The sequence below is a fragment of the Podarcis erhardii genome (assembly GCF_964252035.2).
Source record: "Podarcis erhardii genome assembly, chromosome: 2".
NCBI classification, from domain to species: domain Eukaryota; kingdom Metazoa; phylum Chordata; class Lepidosauria; order Squamata; family Lacertidae; genus Podarcis; species Podarcis erhardii.
In genome coordinates, this window is record NC_138498.1 from 95594364 (window position 1) to 95618286 (window position 23923).

General features: G+C 41.1%; 1 protein-coding gene and 1 long non-coding RNA gene across 7 annotated transcripts in view; both read right to left on the reverse strand.

Moving 5' to 3' along the window:
* The window catches only part of LOC309337417, a 345606-nt gene that overhangs the window by 154421 nt on the left and 167262 nt on the right, over positions 1 to 23923 (reverse strand). The window lies entirely within an intron of this gene.
* Positions 1 to 23923, reverse strand: part of CHL1 (cell adhesion molecule L1 like) — a 206095-nt gene that overhangs the window by 154421 nt on the left and 27751 nt on the right. The window contains exon 3 of one of the 6 annotated variants that reach the window (XM_081852349.1): positions 2927 to 3009. The exons of the other annotated variants lie outside the window; for them this stretch is intronic. The gene's annotated coding sequence lies outside the window, so the exon portion shown is untranslated. The remainder of the gene's footprint in view (positions 1 to 2926; positions 3010 to 23923) is intronic. 6 annotated transcript variants of the gene reach the window in all.

Genomic DNA, 23923 nt, shown 5'->3' on the forward strand with positions numbered 1-23923 from the left:
AGGAAAGTCACAGGGTCCATTTCAGTTCTTATGGGGAGAGGTGGTCTACTAAAGGCAACCACATCTACAACACATAAAGCTAAAGGTAAAGGGACCCCTGACCATTAGGTCCAGTCGCGGTCGACTCTGGGGTTGCGGCGCTCATCTCACTTTATTGGCTGAGGGAGCCAGCGTACAGTTTCCAGGTCATGTGGCCAGCATGACTAAGCCGCTTCTGGTGAACCAGAGCAGCACACAGAAACGCCGTTTACCTTCCTGCCAGAGGAATACCTATTTATCTACTTGCACTTTGACGTGCTTTTGAACTGCTAGGTTGGCAGGAGCAGAGACCAAGCAACGGGAGCTCACCGCGTCATGGGGATTCGAACCACCGACCTTCTGATTGGCAAGTCCTAGGCTCAGTGGTTTAACCCACAGCACCACCCGCGTCCCTCTACAACACATAGCTACTGTCAAATCTGGAAATGACTAGAACATTGATGACTGAGGAGAGGTCTGACTTCTCCAGGAAGAGCCACAGTCGGCATAGCAGCAAATAAGAAATTCTCCTGTTCATTGCCACCACTGGACCTTTCCTGCTTGAGTACGTGGGAAGTTGTTTGCATTGGCTGTGAAGTGGGATTGGGTGGGGGGAACCACCTGATAAATGGCATCTTCAGGTCAAGTTACATCATAAATAATCTGCAAAGATTTAGCAAACTTCATTGTGAGTGGACACTGTGCCATTGACATCTCTTGTTGGAGAGGCAGCTTGGATTTAGCTCCCAACTTCACATTATGTAATTATTATCCTCTGTGTACTTGTGAGGGTGAAAGAAAATTAATAATATACTTCATAATAATGGCAAGTGCCTTTGTAATTTGTGCTGTAAAACAGCCAGAAAGGCTTAGACACTATTGTGGAAGGCTATGCCGAAAAAAGGCTTAATTTAAGATAAATAATCTGGTAATGTCAGGCCTCTTCTTTCACTAAATAAAAGTTTTGGCAATGTCATCACCAAGACAGAGCCTTTGTGTTCAATGGCCTTTTAATGTGAAACTAAGCTTTTTGAAAAATTTGAAATCTACTGCATCCCAGACAAATCTTTTCTAATGTGCAGAATAATACAAATGCCCCTCAAGTTTTAAACATGGCAACCATCACTAGAGGTGTTTTCTTAAAAAAAACAAGCAAACTTTCAACTGTCACCATTGTCCCCCTTTGAAGCAAAGGAGAGGTAGCAAAGCAGATTAAAAGCATTATTATTCAAACAAACACCACTTGACCAGAACTAAAGTACAGACCTAACCATTTCATTTTTTTTTCATAGTTCCCATGGTCTAAAAGCCATCAGAGCCAATTTCTTGATCCTATTTTTGTATATGTGGAATCATGGGGTACAGAATAGAAATTCATACAATCATCCACACAAGAAACCCTGGGTAAACCACGCATGGTCTGACATTCAACTAACCCAAAGAATAAAGAGGCATCTATTCTGAAGTGTCCAGTGCCCATAACATTATTATTGTATTTTCTTTTATTTTGAGACATTTTTACATGTGTTCATGTAAGATTCCTAAAGAGAGTTTAAAGGGAAAGAAACATTTCCCTAATTTAACACCTCAGTTACGTGCTACCACATCTATACTGGTGTGTATAATAACTGGGTACAGGATTGCAGTCTTAAAACAATTCATTTGCTATGTGTTAACCGAAAACAGCCGTTTCTCATTCCTGACTTCTGATCTTACTGATTTGCAGCTTATCCTCTGCAAGCCTATTCTTGCTTATTCCAGCTGCAATACTACAGCCTAGAAATATTCTGTAGCACTTCTGATTTAACTATCCAGAAAAAGTAGGAATAGGTAGACCAAGATCTTTAACTTTCTCCACACAGAACCTCCCTTCTTGTGTTTAGTCCTCTTGGTCCCATGTTGGTTCATCCCTAAAAACAGGATGTCAAGATTTCCAGAGGGCTAGCTATGTTAGTCTGTTGCAACGGAAAACCCCCCAAAGATTTTTGTAGTATGTATATATTTCTTCATGGTGAGAAGAGTTTTCTTAACTTACTTTTGATTGGCCAATAGACTGGTTGATAGGGTTGCCAGATGTTGAAGAGCAAAAAAGAGGGGAACCCGAGCCACTGCCAGCCAGAGCTGGGGAAATTGGCATTCGGGGCTGCTGCCGTGCTTGCATGCCTCTTTCCCCAGGTTGGACTAGCAGTGGCTGTAGAGTGCAGAGCAGCCCAAACTCAAGCCCACGTCTGATCCGCCGGAGCCCAAGCTGCTCCCAAATAACCCCTCCCCCCAAAAAACCCCTGGACATTTCCTTTACAATCTAAAAATCCACCCAGATGGGCATGTTGCCCACCCCCAATAGAGGATATGTCCTGGTTTTCCCAGATGTATGGCAATCTATTGGTAGATCAGGCTCCTACAATATCAGTCCTAAGAGGTAGAGTCTTCTAACATTTAATGAATTGAATTCTGGAGGAAACACTCTCACAGCAGCCCACAAGCAAGCTACCCTCTTTCTGTGTATTTAGCTCATAGGCGGAAAATAAAACACAACATAGAAACACAGTGTGATTGTGCCACAATAAGATGAAGTAGACGATTCACCTTCCTTGTCGCCTTATGCTGACAAAAATAAGCATGCTTGCTTACATATAGTGTACAGTCTGTCTTAATATGGAAGTATTTCATAATTACATGACAGAAACCCTAGAGAAATTTTCTCATTGTTTCTATCATCTTTAAATACCAAGCATGTTAAAAATTAATTCAAATCTGTGCTTGTAATACACAGTACCCAATAGAGAAAAACTCCTATTTATTACTACTATTACAAAACATAATAATCACAATAAATATAATAATAATAATAGCATAGTTTGATTTTTCATTTGTTCAAAAAGAGCAAAGAGGATACAAATATTCTAACCAGTAATGCCAGCTCCTTCTTCTTTCCAGCCTGGGATAAGATGACACATTCAAATCTCTTTCATTCTTCTCATTTCACAGCCCCTTTAGACAAACAAAATACAAGCAATGATGGGACATTAATGCCAGACTTGTCAATATCTCTGACAGACTTTGGAGTTAGTTAGTAATAGCAATAACAAATCATCTTGTAGGGTTTATTTTTAAATTTCTGTGGTATTTCATTTCTGCAGCTGGGTTTGTCTTTGAACCAGCATGCCCTCTGCCACACTGGCTTCCCATCTGGGTAATAGTTATTTATATTTAAAAATTTTCAGTATTCTCAGCCCCCCTCCCCCAAGAACTGAGGTGATATGCTTGTGAAGGACCCAGCAGCTCTGAGGGTTAATCCCACATAACTGCTCAATAATCCTGTAGTTTTTAGCAAAATGATTAGACACTCTCATGAATACTTATAAATGGCTATCGGCCATGATAATAAACTTGAATCCCTCCATCCAGAAGCAGTATGGCTTGGCATAGCAAATTCTGGTTATCAAAACCATGGCCTGGTTGCCTCCCTCATGACCTGCTTGTGAACTTCTAGGGTCAATACACTGGTCACTGGTGAAAATATAATACTGGATTAGATGGCATGAGGAAGCCCCAGTGTAAGACTATTTGTTCATTTAACCCTATAGTGGTGGCATCCCTCTAAGACTGCAGATATCTCTCCAAGATCCTTTGCAACACTTGCTACCTCATCTTTAAACTCAACAATACAGTATTTGTGGTCCTCTGGATATTGTTGGACTCCAACTCCCATCAGCCCCAGCATGACCACAGGTTAAAGATGATGTGAGTACCTTAGGGGGCTGTGTGGCTTCTCTGAGACAAAGCAGGATTTCTGCATGGTTACATGAGTCAATATAGGGACCCTGAAGCACTTTGTAGCAACTCAATGATCCTTTTAAAAAATAGACAAGTATCTGCTAAAATTGAAAATATGTGACTCAGATTACTGTGTAATGAAAATTTCTGGATCAGATAGAGAAGGGAAAGCGCCTTCTAAATTGACACAGATCTAGGTTGTAACACAGGGAAATGGTTTTATCCCAGTGCTTTGGAGGAAGAAGCAACTTTGCAGGAGGAGAATTTATGGTTCTAGAAGCCAGGAGGGGAAGAGCAGAGGGCGAGCACCTTCATGACTAGTAGCTCAAGTATACAATCACAAGTTAATTACTTCTGGTTTTTTCCACCTCTAAATCAATTTTAAGGGTGCCTAGCTACAATGTGGCATGGTGGTGGTGGTTGTTGTTGTTGTTGTTGTTGTTGTTGTTGTTGTTGTTGTAAAACTAGTGGCACCTCACTTATGTCTGCAATTTTCAGTTGCCCTCAAAACACTAGGGAATATTAAATTGTTCTTTTTCTACACACCATGAAGCTAGAATGGCTACCCTTACAGAAAAAAAAACACTGGAGTTTTCCTTCTGATACTACTACTACTACTAATTTATTATTTATACCCCGCCCATCTGGCTGGGTTTTCCCAGCCACTCTGGGCAGCTCCCAACAGAATGTTGCTGCTGCTGCTGCTGTGGTTGTTGTTAATAAAGTGATAAAATATCAAACATTAAAAACTTCCCTAAACAGGGCTGCCTTCAGGTGTCTTCTAAAAGTTAGATAGTTGTTTATTTCCTTGACATCTGGTGGGAGGGCGTTCCTTAGGGTGGGCGCCACCACAGAGAAAGCCCTCTGCGTGGTTCTTTGTAACCTTACTTCACTCAGGGAGGGAACCGCCAGAAGGCCCTCGGTGCTGGACCTCAATGTCCAGGCTGAATGATGGGGGTGGAGATGTTCCTTCAAGTATACTGGGTTGAGGCCATTTAGGGCTTTAAAGGTCAACACCAACACTTTGAACTGTGCTCAGAAACGTACTGGGCAAGACGCCTTTGCCCAAAGACATTCAAAAGTGAAGATTTTATAGATGTTTCTTTTTAAAACAAATTGCCCACAAATTGTATGAAACTTAACAAGCTTTCCCCACTCTTGAGTGGCTAGTATGCCTACAAATTTCATCCACTTCCTAGCCGTGAAATTAAAGAGACTTGGACAGAGTTAAATTGGGCAGACTATGAAGTACCTCAGATCAAGACAGACTGTTTCCTGAAGCACCGAAGTGGCATCCAAACCCATTCTTGTGCCTGGTGCAAATGCCTAATACACACACAGAGGTATGTTAATACTTGTTCTCAACCTCTCTGGTCACACTGGGAAATTTTTAGATGCCAGTTCCATGTGCACATAAGAGCAAGCCAATAGTTCTGACTTTGTTAATGTTCATTGTTGCTCATCTTTAATAGTGCATTGTTGTTTTTAACCTGAGTCAATCACTACCTGAAAGATAAAGCACATAGCCATTATTAGGGTGGAGACATGATGAATGGAAGATATAGCTAGCTGTTGTTTTTCTCCCAGCTACTCACTAATCTCTTTGTCTCGTCTCAGCCTTGATAAAGTTGCTATTTCCCCAGAGAGAAGCTTCTTCCCTCAGCCTTTTCCTATCTAAAGCACAAACACTGTGACATGTCATACTGAAGTCCTTGGTGTGTGTGTGTGTGTGTGTGTGTGTGTGTGTGTGTGTGTGTGTATTCCGAGGCCTTGTTCATAAATCATAAAACTTCATCCAGGATTATAATTACAGTACTGTGGGTACTCAGCATGTAAGTGGGTACAGAAAAAATAAGTATTTTATTCTAAATTATTATAGGGAACATGATCTTATTATTTCAATGTATTATTTTGGAGTATCTGAAATCACTTTGGTTAACAATTCCTTATTCATAAAAGAAGTTAATTCACAAAGTAAAGTATTTACTGCTTGAGCAATACATGTATCTCCAAAGCCCTTCACATATCCTACATGTTCTACATGACATAAACCTGCCATGACTAACAGAGCAATCCAAACCCTCATTCCCCTCCAGCAGAGCTTTGCAGAGCCACTTTTCCATCCACATCCTGGCTGCTCACAGCAACCATGGTGGATGATGAGGAAGGGAAGATGATTGAGCCAGTTACATCTGCCATTTCACTTCTTGTGTCACTTCATTGTTGACAGCTGTCAGGAGACTGCATCAATAAGCCAGCAGAGTTGAGCAAGCCGACATTACAAAAAAAACCCCAACAAACCCCAGCCTACCATGTTGAATTTGGTTTCTTCTTTAGGGCTGAAATCCAAACTACACTTCCCTGGGAGTAAATCCAACTGTATTCAGTAGGATTTAGTTCTGAGTAGGCATCATTTAGGACACACTGAGAATCTAGGATTGTGCTATTAGTCACAAAATAATTCCTGGAAAAACCTGACGGAATATAATGAATCAAAGTGACATCACTGGCTGTAGTCCTGAAACAGAGGCAGTCCTTCTGATAAATGTTCTCTTTCACCCAGTGTATACCCAGTCCATCACAATATCTGTTAGCTATCCTATTATCCTTTAGCACCAAACAATTACTATGTTTCTCCCAAGCTCAGCAACACTTCAGAGACCAGCTAACTTGCCAGGGATCTGAATAACAAGATGAGTACTTTGGCCACCCACAAAAAAGCTTTTACACTAATCAAAGCACAATAATTTGAGACAGCATAGCTGACCTTTATACATACATTTCCCTTCCATATCTCCATAACATGTTTGTGCTCCTAAATTAAGAGTAGAAGACATAAAAAACAACTTCTGCTTCCCCTTGAAGAAAAAATGTGAAGAAAGAATAAATATACACCCATCCCCATTCTTAGCCAGCTCTTCCCAATGATTATTTGCTTTTATTTATTTATAAAATGATAAAACAATGAAATAATAAAAATGGTAACATTACAATAATGGGTTGTATTCAATGCACCACTAACAAGAACATTCCGTTGGCACAAGGGTTTCTCCTTGTGCATGAAATGCTCTCACCTTCTCCTTCCCTTGCACACTCCTAAATCTGTGAAGGGCCTTCATCCAATCTTGCAGGGGTGATTTGGGCCTGGCATGGGGCACACAGAGAGGAGAAGGGGGCACAGTCCTCTCACACTAGCACTAATTCTTGCATTAACACATATTCAGTTGAATACCACGCCATAAATGTAAGCAATAGCCCAAGAGCATCATTAATTCCTGACATTAAACACCAGAAAAGACTTGTGTGCACAGATATGGTTGTTGTTTTTTTACAAATAACAACATGTCATCACCACTGTCAGTACTCAGAGGGGAGGCGATTCCATAGAAAAGGGGCCACCACAAGGATCCTCTCCCAGGTTGCTGCTAACTAGAGTTGTTTGGACAGGTAGCAGGGAGAGAGGCACCCCTGCAAGCATCCTGGTCCCAAGTTGTTCGGAGTGTTGTAGATTAAAACAAAACCTTGAACATAGCCCAGTAGCTCATTGGCAGCTAGTACAGCTTATTCAAGAGTAAACTTGCTACAGCATTCTCCACCAGCTGCAGCTTCCAGACCAATCTCAACTTTCCTCTTCTAGGTACTCCATTTCCATTTAGTGGCCCACATCCAGACCATTACTGGCTTTCATCACTAGCTCTCATTAAGGCAAACCAAGGAAGTATCTGACTGCTACTTAATCCCATCTCTGCCAGCCTGCAATCAATTGGATGAAGCCTCCAGGAACATAGGTCGTTCCCATACACCGAGTCAGATCATTGTGATCTGTCTGGCTTTGTATTGTCTACACTGACTGGCAGTGTGGCTCCAGGATTTCAGATACATTCCCAGTTCTGGGTCTTGAACCTGTGACCTTCTGAGTGCAGATGCTCTACCACTCAGCTACAGCCCTTACAAGTACCACCACCCTTTGAACTGAGTGGCAGTGAGAAGTATGAAAGCCCCTTAGGAAGTCTCATCAGGAACTCTATCTCAATCTCCCTCTGTGCATACATTACCTGCCTCATGAGTGAATCAGTTTATACTTGGCTACTGTCACCCCATCTACCAACCAGTAAGATAAGCAGGCTTCACAGAGTAACCTCAAGAGAAAGATTGCATCCCTCTATAGAAAGGTGATAACAGCCTTCCCAATTGGCCAGAGACACCTGCATACAAACAGTGGCTGCCAGGTTCACATTGCTTCCTCTGGGAAGAGGGGTGGGACAAACCTGGCCCCAATGAATGCCAATGAATGTGACATTCATTCAGTTAATACATGCAGTATATGAATGAAAGACAGAAGTCCATAAACACAGACAAATGCACATCAGGAAGTTCTGCTTGAGACGTGGCTTCCCGATGAGTGTTCATAAGTATGTCAGGATGTGAACCCTTCATTCATTTGTCTTTGGCGTTGGAAACAGGAGAGCAACACCGGCGAGCTACAGAAAATACAATTTCTATGTACAGTTCTGATGGAGTCACTCCAGAGGGTGTCACAACTTCATTATCGCAAGAGGAGGAGATCCGGTTTTGTGGCAATTCTGCAGGAAATCAGTTTGCTCTTGCTCAGTTCAGACAGAGAAGTGCTTTCCTTTGGCATTCCCCTGGCTGTCAGACCCAGCTAGCTAGCAAGCACAAAAGATCCATTGTTTTCTCACAACAGGGAGCTGCTGTTCTATGGCAGTGAAGTCTACCTGCTTATTGGAGTCAAGGGCACCCTTTGACTATTTCACAAAGAGCCACAGCAGATGATGCTGAGGGTTCCCTACGATGCGCTGGCAGTTTTCTTGATGTGGGGGCAGAAGAATGTTTTCTCATTACTACTATAGGCATCAATTGTCTTGCAAAGCATCCGCACGGCCAGCTCTGGGATGAAGTGTGTTTGCAGCTGCGAAGAACCATCCCCCACCACCAACAGCCACATTTAGTAAGTTATTGCAAAGGGCAGCTTCCAGAAACAATGAATTCCTTGATAGAATTCACTGTGTTCAGAACTTGCCTGAAAAATTGCCCTGCTGTTCTGTTGTCTGGAGGAAAATGCTTATACTCTTATTTATATGTGTTGGTTACGAGCAGTAAAGGTAATGCCCTAAAGACTCTGAACGATTAAACAAAGGCAGAAAGTAAATTTGCATTTGTTGCACCATTGAGTCTATGCTATGAATTGGAGTCATGCTGCCTCCTCTTCAGTTCCTTGCTTTGCAATCACACTCATTTTTATTAGAAATTTCTCACTGTGCCTTCAATTTTCTAGAGGGTCAAAGGGTTTGGATCAGTCAGCAGCTGAGGACAGAAAAGTTTTATTAATGTCAACATATTCACTGGGCAGGAGTCTATGTTCTGTCTGACCCAGAGGTTGACTAGAAAAGAAATATGGGGGAATAGGGTAGTAGCAAAGTTAACCATGTAAGAAGCTGGACAAATACCCAGTGCAGAAGATGACTGAAAAACACAGTGCCTGATACTTATCAGAGTTATGGATGCATATGTGTATTCTCAAGTCCAAGCTGATCCCTAGAGAGCCTTTCAGTAGTGGCACCCAGTTATTGAGCAGTATTCCTAGAGTAATTCACCTAATGTCATATTAATGGTTTCCTTCCCTCCACCAATTAAGCCTTATGGTCTGGTTCTCTTGTCCATTTTTTTAAAAAAGCGTTTGAATTCTGTTTAAGTTTTAATAGTTTCATGCTGCATTTCAACTCTTTTATTTGTTTTGTATGCTGCCCAGATAACTTGTATTATGGGGCAATTAGTGTTTGCAAACTCAAACACTTCAAAAGAACAAAATAAAAAATTTCCTTCCAGTAGCACCTTAAAGACCAGCTAAGTTAGTTCTTGGTATGAGCTTTCGTGTGCATGCACACTTCTTCAGATACACACACATGTGCATGCACACGAAAGCTCATACCAAGAACTAACTTAGTTGGTCTTTAAGGTGCTACTGGAAGGAATTTTTTTATTTTGTTTTGACTATGGCAGACCAACACGGCTACCTATCTGTAACTTCAAAAGAAGTGTTCCACTGTAGATTTGCAGATGACACCAAGCTGGGATGGGTAGCTAATGCCTCGGAAGACAGAATGAGCCCAAGCTAACAGAATGAATTTTCACGGGGACAAATGTAAGGTTATGCACTCAGACAAAAAGAACCTGATGCAAAAATACAAGATTGGGGACACCTGGCTTCCATGTGAAAAGGATCTAGGTGGCTTGGTGGACCACAAGCTGAACATGAGTCAACAGGGGAGCTCCAAGACAGCAGGAGTGGCCTTGCAGGTATGTTCACACCTGCAGGTACCAATGTTGTCAACCTGAGTTCTCCTGATAGCACTACCCTGTCCCATCCCAGCAAACACATCTCTGTCCCATATAGTAACATATAGAATTAATCCAGATCCTTGCTCAAAAACTTTGAATGGAACCTGCTATTCAAGTTCTACCTGTCTTTTTTTCACTTCCAACAAAATTACAGCTCAGATCAGATGCATGTCAAGGAAAAGGATAGCTGCTCCACTGACTCAACTGAAAAATATGATCACTCTTTTTGGAATGACATAGAAATCTGCATCAACAGAATATCATAGAATGTTAAAATTTCAGCAAATTTATAAATATTGCAAAGGACATGAATCAGCCAGTGTTATGAATAAGGCTAATGGCCTTGAAACAGAAAACACTTGAGTGAAATATCATTATTATTATTATTCCAACTAAAGAATGTGAACACAAAGGACAGGATATCATGATTGGGGCCTCCATATTAACAACAACAACTACAAAAACAAAAAATAAAGGAATGAATTAGGAGAGGACAAAAGATGAAGACGGCAGTCTGAGGAACTGGCATCACACATTTGCATTGTGAATGCAAGCTATAATTGCAGAGCTGCCACTCAGCTGACAGGATTTTCATATCTTTAAATATTGTGATGATTCAGTCTTTAATAATTACAGCTGGAAAGTTCTATTGCTTGAAAAGAGAAACCAAATATGAACTTATCATTTTTCATTGAAATAGTATGGGAAACTAGAATGCAGTTGGAATCCTAATAACCTGAAAACACTGGTTATCTTTGAAAATGATTTCCACCCCCCACCCCACCCCCGCTTTTGTCATGTCCTTTTAAAAGACTGGATTATATGTGAAATACTATTTCACAGGGAGGGGGGATTAAAATATCTCTTTTGAAAAACTCACAATGCCTACATGCAACTATTTATATAAGAAAAGCCCTGTTTCTCTTATATAACATGTGCAGAGGAGGACAATTAAGATGTTCAAGTGTCTAGAAGCCAAGCCTTACGAGGAACAGTTGAAGGAGCTGGGTATGTTTAGCCTGGAAAAGAGGAGACTGAGAGGAGATATGATAGTCATCTTCAAATATTTCAAGGACTGTCACATGGAAGAGGGAGCAAGCTTGTTTCCTCCTGCTCTGGAGGGTAGGACTCGAATCAATGGCTTCAAGCTACAAGATTCTGACTAAACATCAGGAAGAACTTTCTGACAGTAGAGAGGGGCTGTCTCACACGGGATCTGCACAGGTGGCTTTACAAGGGAATTTCTGAACATCTGAAGCTCATGGTCTAATTCCTAAATGCTCATGCAGATATTATGCAGATGATGGCATTTATGTTCAAAGAAACATAAGCACAAAAAAGGAATGGCAGGATAAATTATTAGATTCTACTGAACTGGCCAGATTAACAGAGACAATTAGGGGACAACCCAGACAAGAATTTCAAAAAGAATGGGGGAAATGCAGAGAATACTTTACCGAACAGTGCCCCAAAATATATACCTGGACATGTTTCAATTAATTTCAACAGGAGAATTTGTGGTTTTTGAAGTCATAACTAGGAAAAATTATAATAATCACATATAAAAGAAACAGTATACAAGAAATAAATAAGGAGGCCATACACAGGATAAAGGAAGTATTTATGTTATGTTTTCTTTATGTAAGGGGGTAGGAGTTTAATTTTGATAATTAAATTGTCAATAGTGGTGGGTTTGTTTGTATGTATGAGTTGTTGTGGACTATGTTGTAAATAGTTTTTTTTTTTTAAAGGGGGGGTGGCGTGGGGGGAGAAACATAAGCACTGCCCCGCTCTGTCTTTTTAAATAACAAGCTTGGAGCTTGTTTAATCTAAGCAACGTGTTGGCATTTAGACTCATTCAGTTGCTCCTGGCTGTTAGGATTTAACATAAAATAAGAACGCTTTCTGGGTTTTGCCCTGGTCCCTCTAATCATAGAACTGTAGAGTTGGAAGGAACCCTGAGGATCATCTAGTCCTACATTCCTGAAATGCAGGAATATGCAGTTTTCCCATACAGGGATTGAACCTGCAACCTTGGGATTATCAGCACCATGCTCTAATCAAATGATTCTGCACCATGAATGAAGGAGGAAATGTACTCCAGACCCCCTCCTTCCATGAGCAGAAGCACTTTCTTTTCTCAGACAAAAAACACTGGATGTAGCACTCATTGTTAAATCTTCACACAGGAAACAGCAAAGAGAGAGAGAAATCACATCAAGAACGAGGATCACAAATTTCTGTTAATATGATTAATAATATGCCAATAAAACCACCACGGTTGCTCTGATCAATGGCCCACTCATACTATTCAGGTAAAAAAAAATAAATTGTACTTCTGATTTTTAATTCAAGAAAATTTATGCTTCTGCTATCAAACCCTGGCCTAATTTCAATAGCCCATTAGAGGAACATTATAAAGAGCCCAAGTTTCCCTATTTATATTATGTCTAATCCTTAATGTCCCACATCCTTGGCAGATTAAGTCAAAGCTTTGTGAAATTTCAAGTTTGCTTTAAAAAAGGGGGAAAAAAGCTTGGGTTGACCAGGAGCTTACAGTCCTCGAACTTTTCTAGACACATCTAATTAAAATCAGATAGGAAAAGCACATGGCTCAGGGTGCAAACTGAGCATGTCACTTACTGAAGGCTCTTGTTAGATTAGGCCTCCCTAGTTTAGATTCTATCCAGATCCCACCTGCTTTTAATCTATTCCGGCAGGGACAGATATTCTTTCCCCAGACCATAGCAGTCATCTATTTAATTTACCAGATTAATATGACAGATGACATAGCCCGAATCTCTGACATGCACACTTGCAAAAATAATTTATAGTACAGTAACTTGTAATGCTGCTGCTAACAAGCATACTTTTAATCTTCCACTTACTCCTGACAAACGGAGCTGTAAAAATGAAAGGAGCCTTGGTGTTAAATGCATTTGGATAAGCAGGAAGAGTTAAAACACATGGCTTTATTTGCTCTATTATCTTAGCCAGTGGCTTGAGGAACTAAGCACATCAATGACCCAAGCAAGTGCTTGTATAATGAGAGGAAATTAGCTTGCCATCCAGAACATTCTCCCCAGCATAGTTGGGACTGCCCCTATTGTCCAAAGACAGTGCCAGATTTACAGAAGTTGTCCCGGTTTCAGATTTGATCCCAGAATATCCCACTTTTCCTTAGGACATCCCTATTTTTATCGGAGAAATGTTGGAGGATATGGAGTTATGCAACTCCGTAGCCAAGGAGATAAATAGCTATGTAACCTTTAGAGGACATCTGAAGGCAGCCCTTTATAGGGAAGTTTGTTTAAAAAATGTTTAATGTTTTATTATGTTTTTATGTAGGTTGGAAGCTGTTCAGAGTGGCTGGGGAAACCCAGTCAGATGGCTTATAAATAATAAATTATTATTAAAAGGTAAAGGGACCCATGACCATTAGGTCCAGTCGTGGCCGACTCTGGGGTTGCGGCGCTCATCTTGCTTTATTGGCTGAGGGAGCCGGCGTACAGCTTCTGGGTCATGTGGCCAGCATGACTAAGCCGCTTCTGGCGAACCAGAGCAGCACACGGAAACGCCATTTACCTTCCTGCCGCATCAGTACCTATTTATCTACTTGCACTTTGACGTGGTTTCGAACTGCTAGGTTGGCAGGAGCAACGGGAGCTCACCCCTTCGTGGGGATTTGAACCGCCGACCTTCTGATCGGCAAGTCCTAGGCTCTGTGGTATAACCCACAGCGCCACCCACGTCCCACGTAAATTATTATTACTAAATAATAAATAAATTACTATATATTATTACTAAATAATAAAATTATTATTAGAATAGGATACCCTTATTTTCATCAGAGAAATGTTGGAAGGTTTGCAGTGCTGGTGCTTTTGAATGGGAACATGAACTCAGCTTCCATGCACAGTGGGTCCTGGCTCTCCATATACCCAACATGCAGTATCTGAATGGGGCACTGCATATTGGGTGATTTGATTGCAGCCAGCCACCGTACATTGGTGACCATCTCCCATTCAAAAGGATAGTACATTACACTACCCATCCAACAGATCCAGTCATCCAGGTACTTTGTTGGGATGAGGGCACTTGGGTGAATGAGGGTTGACTGGCAGTAGTCAGCAGGGTTGGACTAGTGGGGAGCCAGTGTAAGATCCTGGTTTCCACAGGGCTTTGACTATCAGAAAGGCATGACTCACTACACAGATCTTCCACAGTAGAAACACCAAGCCAAACCAATTCATGCCATGGATAAAGTTAAAGGTAAAGGACTCCTGACAGTTAAGTCCAGACACGAACGACTCTGGGGTTGAGGCACTCATCTTGCTTTAATGGCCGAGGGAGCCAACGTTTGTCTGCAAACAGTTTTTCCAGGTCATGTGGCCAGCATGACTAAGCCGCCTCTGGTGAAACCAGAGCAGCGCACGGAAACACCGTTTAGCTTCCCGCCGGAGCAGTACCTATTTATCTACTTGCACTTTGACGTGCTTTCAAACTGCTAGGTTGGCAGGAGCTGGAACTGAGCAACGGAAGCTCACCCCATCGCGGGGATTTGAACCACTGACCTTCCGATCGCCAAGCCCTAGGCTCAGTGGTTTAGACCACAGCGCTACATAGATTTCGCATAATCATTTTTAGGTTGAAAGTTCTAATAGGACCAGGCCAGGGGGGTGGGATTTGCATGCAAAAGGTCCTAGGTTCAATATACAGCATCCCCAGGTAGGATGCCTGCCTGAAGTCCTGGAAAACTGCTGCTGGTCAAAGCACAGTCAATATGGTGTTGGACCGTAGAACTGGGGAGTTCAAATCTCCACTCAGCCATGAAGCTCAATGGGTGGATTTGGGCCAGTCACTGTCTCTCAGCCAATTATGAGACTAAGAGTTGGTATAGAATTGGGGACGGCGGTAGAGAAAAAAACGTGTGTACCATCTTGAACTTCGTGGAGGAAAGCTGGGGTGTAAATTAACAATAAATAGCACAGAGCAGTGATCTGATAGGAAGCTACATGGTACCCAGTGTTGCTAACTGCACTGAATAAGCAGCAACTGGTTTTCATTCCTCTGTACTGTCATTTCTTTCGCTTATCTGCTGCTTCTTTATCGCCAGTTTTCTATTGATTAAGACTTATTTCACTTTCCTAGAGTAGTCCCAGTATAATTAAAAACCTTATGATATTTTAGTTGCATATTAACAGTGCTAAATATTGACATCAGGCTGGCATTCTCACTGTACTTTTTTCAGCATCTGCTAAAAACCATTTTTGATTAGGCAAGCCTACAAATCTATGTACAAGGTTGATGGGTGTTTAAATATATATATTTTTACCTCATAGTTTAATTATTTTGAGTGTTTTATATAGCTGTTTTAGGGATGACCATTTTTTTCCCCATTCTTTTTGTAAAACACTTGGAGGTTTTACTTTTACATTCATGTGGTATGTAAAATTTTAATAAATAAATAAATAAATAAATAAATAATTTTATTTTTAAAAGAAATAATACTAGCTAGCTTATCATTTATTCCCCCCCACACACACACCCATCCCAGTGTTCATCTCAAAGGAACCAAACAATTCTTTCCACCTGCCTTCACTGAATTCTTTCCATTGCAATATACATTGTGTGGACCGGCAAAAATAAATTCCTCTGCAAGTGGATAATACATTGCAGTGAACATCAAGATTTATCACACCTCTGCAGAAACCAGAAACTGTCAGGAGTTGCCTCTGTCAATATTTACCCCTTGGGTCAATAAATTCTGACAGTCAATTAAAGTCAGTACACTCAATTGACAGTACGGCTGCTTGGACTCACCTGAGGTTAGGATTTTGTGAAGTAAGTATCTGCTTATATTGGCTGGAATGATTTTGAATTTAGAATCCCTCTAGCGTAGAGAGAACACCTCTGTTCAGTTTGACTAGCATTACAATCCATAAATCCGTTTAACAGTTAGTATTTGCTAACAGTTGGTGGGCAATATGCACGTAACCTGTATGCAAATTGAAGAGCACAAATTTTGCTTTAAAGAGGAGGCCTGCCCCCTTTACATCTGCTGCAAAGTAGGTTATTTTACAGTGGATTTTGCATTCATTTGCATAATAGATTGGTTTCAGACACACGTATTTAGGTTATTAACACCAGCCTTTTAGTGACTAAAAATACATTAAATGCCATTCAGTCTAGAAATGGCCAAATGTATAAGTAGAATAGACCAATATAGCTCTGAAGTCCTTAAATCAATGTGGACAGTTTAACTGTTGACTGAGCAGTGTGATTTGCATTAAATCTAAACCATCTAAGAAATGCTACTTTTGCATGGCTATGGACATGGGGACAGACTGCAGCTTCAAACCCCAGCACCTTCAGGTACGACTGATAGAGACTCCAACTGGAAGCCCTGGAGATAGAGACTCCAACCTGAAGCTGCCAATCAGTGTAGACAATACAGTGGTACCTCAGGTTACATACGCTTCAGGTTACAGACTCCGCTAATGCAGAAATAGTACCTTGGGTTAAGAACTTTGCTTCAGGATGAGAACAGAAATTATGCTCCGGCAGCACAGCGGCAGCAGGAGGCCCCATTAGCTAAAGTGGTGCATCAGGTTAAGAACAGTTTCAGGTTAAGAACGGACCTCCGAAACAAATTAAGTACTTAACCCGAGGTACCACTATACTGAGCTAGATGAGCCCGTGATCTGACTTGGTATAAATCAGCTTCCTTTGCAAGAATCTGTCTTCCAGCTGTGTAATTCTGAACTTCTATAGCAAAGTCAGTTTTATCAGCCACCGGCCAGCAAAGCTCTTGCATCTTACAGTCCTCATACGCTTCATCTCCCAAGCCTCTGAGGTAATCCTTCTCACTCCCTCAACCTCTTTTGTCATGCCACCCTGGCCTGATAGCTTCCTCACACCTCTTGCCTATCCTGTTGTCATGCTTTGATAGTGGAAAGTGACTGCTGCTCAAGACATTTTGCTGCCTGAGGCAGAGCAGCGTATAATGTGCAAATACATAGTTAGTTCCTGGGTCAAGAGGATTGGGCTGTTCTTATTTTTATTATGTATTTTGTGGTTTTATATCTTGATTTTATTCTGTGAACCGTCCTGAGACCGCCGGGTATAGGGCAGTATATAAATTCTAATACAAATACTAATATTACTACTACTAATAATAATAATAATTGAAAAGGAACTTGCTGAGGGCCTGAAGACTGAGAAGTAAGCAGGGCTCCATGTCTGCATTACTTAAATGAAGTTCTTCATGCATTTCCTATGTTTCTGGTAATGTGCAAGTGTCTGCCTTACAGACTTCACTCTCAGAGAAGCATTGTACCTGACACATTTTAAGAAGCTCTGCATGCAGCTGCCCTTGAAGATGTTTTGGAAGCTGTAGCTGCCACTAGGGTGCTAGTGAGCAATACCAGCTGGGCACGTGTTACATCAATTCTTAATGACCTGCACCAGTTGCTGGTGTGCTTCCAAGCCCAATTCAAGGTGCTTCCCAGAATACACACCTGTTTCAGGTTCTGTTAGCACAATTGTCAGATTGCTTGTGACACTTCCGGGAAGATTTTGACAGTGGTTTCCCCACCCACCCTTCCCTCCCCATCCATGTTCGACTTGAGAAGTAAAGGATGTTTGGCAGCTTGACTTGATTTGAAGTTCAGGGAATAAAAATTTAGCTCTTTCGTACGAAGTGTTCCTGACTGCAGGTAAAGAATACAATCCTCTCTCCAGTTATATAAAGGAGAGATCATTAAAAGCTGGCAGCATCTGCAGTAAAGCAACTCACAGTTTCTTTCTGAACAGAAACTTTAGACTCTGGACTTCGAGGTCTTAGAGGAATTGGGGTGTTCTTTAGACGGAAGTACATATTACTTCAATTGCTTTAAAATGTGATAAGCCAGCCTTGCTGTGTTGGGGTGAAGCCCTGGACTTCTGACCCAGAGTCTTACCCTAATGGCAATACTTAATGCGCCTCTAAATTGTTTCTATTTCTCCAGCCTTGTAAAAACTCTTAAGAGGCCTGTAAGCTCATGTGAGTTTCTGTTTTAATGGAGGGTTTGTTTGTTTACCTGTGCTACTGTACATTTATTTATTTATTTATTTATTTATTTATTTATTTATTCATGGCACATATACCTACCATTTAGCGGAAGGACCATAAGGCAGTGGGAGAGAATCTGTTTTGCATGCAGAAGTCCTCAGGTTAAATCCCTGCCATCTTCAAATACAGCAAGGACTATCCCCTAGCTGAAGACATGGATAGTTGCTGCCAGTCAGTGTAAACAATATTGAGCTGGATGGACCAGTAGTTTGATTTGGTATAAGGCAGCTTCCTATGTTCCTGTGTTCCTATTCCCTGCCCCCAAAGTCTCTCAGAACAGCTTGCAAAAATCAGTACAAAGACTGGCCTCAGGCTCACAATCCAACATGGCACATGAGGGGGAAAAGAATGGGAAGGAGGAAGGGAAAGCAAGCTAAATAAGCATGTTGTAGCTCTTATAGTACTGTTATTGCCCTTGATAAAAAGCTCCCTGCTCCCCACCAGGACTCTTCCCAGGAACAGAGCAGGCGACAATGCCCAGGCCAGGAGAACAGGGCACCTCCTGCCCCACAGTTCTCCTCTCCCACAGCTGACTTGATGGTAGTTCCAACCCTCACGGGAGGGTTATTAAGATGGGACAGCAATTTTACTTCTTTGCTGACTCCTCCTTCCCGCTGCAGCTTCCCCAGAGAATGCAGCGGATCCTCTGGAGCCATGTGAGGGGTGGTGCCTGGTGACTGCATGTGAAGTGGGGATCAGCAACGACTGCCACCCCTTACCACTTCTCCCTCAGAGAGTCTCCACTGCATCAGTTCTTTCAGAGAATGGGAGGAGCTATTTGTGAAGGGCCAAGCTGGTATGCCACACACCACACTTTCTTTTGTCTGCTGCCTTGCTGCCCTGGAAATGCTGACTTGGCCCGGAAGGTGTGAGGGTTGTAGCGATACATAATAAATAAATAGATTTCTATCAAGATCATGAATTTAAATGTTGCAATCATGTTGGGAGTTTTCCAAGCGTGTCCTCATTATGGTATGAATATTTCTGTCGCCAGTTGAAACTTCAACTCCAGGCAAATATATCATTAGTGTCAGATAATTTTGGTCACTCAGTATTACCGGCAAAGAAAAAGCAAGATGGTTTTTTATGCATACTTAACATCTGACTTTTTTTTTTAAAAAAAAAAAATGTATCTGATTAGGGTACCACACTTGAAAAATGTTTTCATGGAAAGAATGGCAAAATGTTTAATCAAACATGTCTTCAGCCGTGGATTAAGAAGTTATGTTTTCACCCATCAACTTGGCCTGACAAGTAATACAGCAGGATGGCGATAAAAATCAATTACTCAAGTGATATTTATGGCTACTGAATAATACATCTATTATTATTCATTCTCATTCCCACGCAGTCACAAAGAAAATATGGAGTCAGAGAGACAGCTATTAAAATACATTTCCTGCGCAAGAGACCAAAATGATAGGAAGAGTAATGTTTGCTGTCTTAGATTATTTTGAAGGGGAAAGTGTTCCTAAATAGCGTATTACTTTTAAACAATTGTTATTTCCCCCTGTTTTGATATTTTGTTTAACTAGATAAATAGATCACAAAGATCTGTTTTCATCTGGTTCAACTCTTACTGCAAGCTGTTCAATCTCCATTTCTGTTCAGGTTTAGTGAGCTATAAAAATGCCTACCTGTCACACACACAAATAATAAAAATGCAACCAACAAGTTTCTTCCTAATTAAACCATGAAGGATGCCAACTTGCTTTTTTGCTTTTTAATGAATCAGACAGTGGCATCAAGAGAATGGAAAAATTGGTGAAGAAATACATATGAAACCTGGTTTCTGAGGGTGTTGTATTCTTATTTAGTTTGCTAATAAATGTCTCAAGCATACAGACAAGTTTTGAGTAGGTCTGAACTAATCAGTTAGGCACTCAAATGCTGACCCAGAAGCATTTCAGTCAGAAGAACCTTGTGAAATGCCATTCCCTGTGAATCCCAAAACCTCCCCCACACAAAAATTAAGTCTGAGAAGGGATGGGTGATGAAATGAAGCAAGGAAGGTGGGGGACAGTGGAAGAATGGCTACCAGAAAGCTGTCACAGTTCAGTCTTTCTGACATTTTATAGAATTGTTGGGGAAAACCTAAGCATTGAAAATGCATGGATAACCAGGCCCTCTTTGAATCAAGATGGATGGGTTTGCCATCTCTACTTAGTGAAGGTGCCAAATTCCATTATAGGTGAGTGTCAGAACACTAATTTACATGTATTGGTCCCTTTCAGCCCATTCAAAATTGGTCCCAAATTTCTTCCAAGGTTTTGGCCCTGTTCACACTGAACTTGCTGCATTGCTGGTCCTTTCCTTTCCTGCCATTGCCATGTCCCACACAAACATCCTGGAAGGAATACGAGTGATGCATCCTCTATGCAGACCTAATGATGTCACTGAACTTTGTAATTATTGGCTCGAGATATGAATTTGCTCCTGAAGTACAAATCAAAATGTTAACAGTAGGTAACTGGAAGGACAACAGAGCCAAAGTTTAGAATAGGTTCAGAAATGAAATGATTTATGTTCTGACTTCTGGGAAGAAGTAAGTAGTGTAAGTATATAACTGTACCCAACCGCATTCCAAACTGAGCTGCAGGAGGGAATTTGCCCATCACTGCTTAAAACAATATAGTTGAACATCTGAAGAAGAAAAATAATGCATAGCAAGGCTCTAAGCATGATTTATTATGGTTTCTAATTTCCATACAATGTCCCATAAGGAACTTGTGGGTTCCTACTAAAAAAACTTCTCAGCCACAGTCTAGTGAAATTATCCAGGGGAGTTGTGTACACTTCTAAATTATCAGTACATTATCATCCCTATGTGGAATACATGAAGAACTTTCAGGGAAGCCAACTAAGTCATGCACAGTCTTATCTTGATTTCAGTGGGTCTACTCTGGATATGACTTAGCTGGGTATAAGCCAAAGAGCATACCAATTTTTGCCAGGGAGGGTTTTTCACATGTTTAGAAACTGGAGCCAGAGCACACTTATCTTCTTCCTCTGCTGCATATTCCTGCTATTAGTCTGCTACTGTCTACAGTATCTCCCAAAGCCCACCAGTTCTAACAGTGTTGCTGCAGTAGCTTAAGTTTTTTTGACCTGCCACTGCCATTTTAAGTGTAAGGATGAGAATGTTTGTGATGTTCTAGTGGGGTAGTGAATTTCAAACTGCAAACAGGTTCAAGGGATGAGAATCTGCCCAATCTAGGAGTTTTGAGCTCCATACGAAACCCAAACTGTTGCCTGCTGACAGACCCAGAAATGCTCAAAGCACAATATTTAAGAATTGAAATGTAAAGCCTTTGAACTCAGTTTATCACTCTCCCAGGGCTTTCAGTGCACACACATGCATACATATGCTTTGTGCCCTTCTGTTCTTCCACACCCTTTGATCAGTTCGTATTGAAGCAGTCTCTTGTTTAATACATAGGGGTTTGTTATGACCACAGCATGATCACATCAACCCATAAGAGAGCAGAAATAACATGAAAGAATATAAAAGCCCGCACCTTGACCACATTAACAGCAATGCTTTTAAAAGACAATAAATAACAAAGGTTTGTTTATGCTATTGGCCATCAGGACTAACCAAAGGGAAAGTATGGCTTTAAAGATTAAATAGGATCTGAAAATATTGGCTGTGGTAACCACTGATTGTCATTGCTCCCTTTTATATTTCCAGTTTGTGCATATTTAAGCTAGATCTGCATCCCCTATAAAACAGTGGGCTCTTTTAAATAGAAAAAAGAATAGAATCCCTCAGAAGCAATGTGTCTGGTAGTGATATGGCTGTCTGACCTAGTTTGTTTACGATGGTGCTTATTGTCTTACCTATGGCTTGTCAGTTCTGTATTCATATGGCTACTGCTTCTCAAACCAAAGTGACCATGCGCACTTCTATTTTTTGCCATTTGATGTCCTATTCTTATGTCTTGGTAATGTCACACTTAACAAAGTTTACCCAACACCCATTGGTTTATCTATTTACATGTAAACATTCTAGTTAAGGAGTTCCAGATAACACATATCTAGTTAATTAAAGCAAGCACCTATAAACTTTAGAATTATTCCATATATATACATATACACACACATATACAGTAGTACCTCAGGTTGCATATGCTTCAGGTTACAGATTCCGCTAACCCAGAACTAGTGCTTCAGGTTAAGAACTTTGCTTCAGGATGAGAACAGAAATCGTGCTCCGGCGGCAGGAGGAGGCCCCATTAGCTAAAGTGGTGCTCCAGGTTAAGAACAGTTTCAGGTTAAGAACGGACCTCCAGAACGAATAAAGTACTTAACCTGAGGTACCACTGTATATGTACTTGTGTGTGTGTGTGTGTATGGACACACACACATATATACATATACATATATGAAATATATATGGACAGCCCACCTCCATCTAAATTATAATATTGGTTCCATCATCATCCTCCCTGATCAACACAGAATGCTGATTCCTTCAGTGATTAAAAAAAAATGGGGGGGGGCGGGCGTTCAACTTAAAATTGGCACTATGCGCAACAAGAGAGGCTAATGAAATGGACCAAGCTCATAGCTCTTTCTTACCTTTGGTTCAAATGCTTAGTCTTCTGGAAAAGCATTAGAAACATGAAGTGTTCAGCATTGCACAAACATTGTACTTGGCCTAACTAGCCAACAGCTGCCGCCACTAAACAAAACACATTCACTTAGAGGTCTCGTTTTGTTCAACATAACCCACTCCATTCTAAACACATTTCTTTGTGATTCTGCTATTCTGAAAGCAATGGGGCTTAAGGGTATTTAGGATCAAGGTTAGAGGAACCTAGCTATATTAAGTCTCCTTTAATGGGAGCAGTTGGAATTCCATCTCTTTAGTCCTTGAAAAGCATGTTGTGCTAGCCAAGATGGCAGACACCACACATGTGGCATGCAATCTCCCTGGCTTGATGGCGATGCCAAAACCATTTCTCATTCAGTTCCAAAGGCACTTTGGACACCGGGCCAAAGAGGTGATGAATAGCTTCTTTTTTAGCACCCTTCCTACTGCTCTGAAGAATCGCTAATCCCAATTCATTACAAATAAAAACCTGCTGTATGAGGCATTGTTCTGTTCTGATTCCCAAAACTGGTCCAGTTTTAATTTTGACGTAAAACCATATGGTAATTTTTGGAGAGCAGATGGGCTTTGGTTTGGGCTTCATTGTCTAGGATCCATCGCACACTTGGTTTTCATACCAGGTTTTCTTGGCTTGCTGCTCTTGCGCTAATCTGCTGAAATCATTTTGCCCACTCAGAAGCTGACATTTCGTTTTGTGCCCTGTCGCATTACAGCAAGGCAAGCTGTCAAGGAGGCAGCTTCGTATCGAGCTATTAATTATTTTTTTTGCCCATCATATTTCACATGCCTAATTGTATTTCAGTAAGCGATTCAGCCTGTGTTGAATAAAATCTAAAGCGTTTATTAGTATATAATAGATGCAGAGAGAGCATCCGTCTGACACTACAATCCTAGTACTGAAGGGCTCACAACCCAGTGCCAAAGAAAACATTGCATCAAGCCCATACACACATGCAAATTCCTTTCCAAAAACAACAATTAAGTTGCCACCAAGTGAGTTGTGCAGATAATATGCAGATATGTTTATTTTTCACAAATGT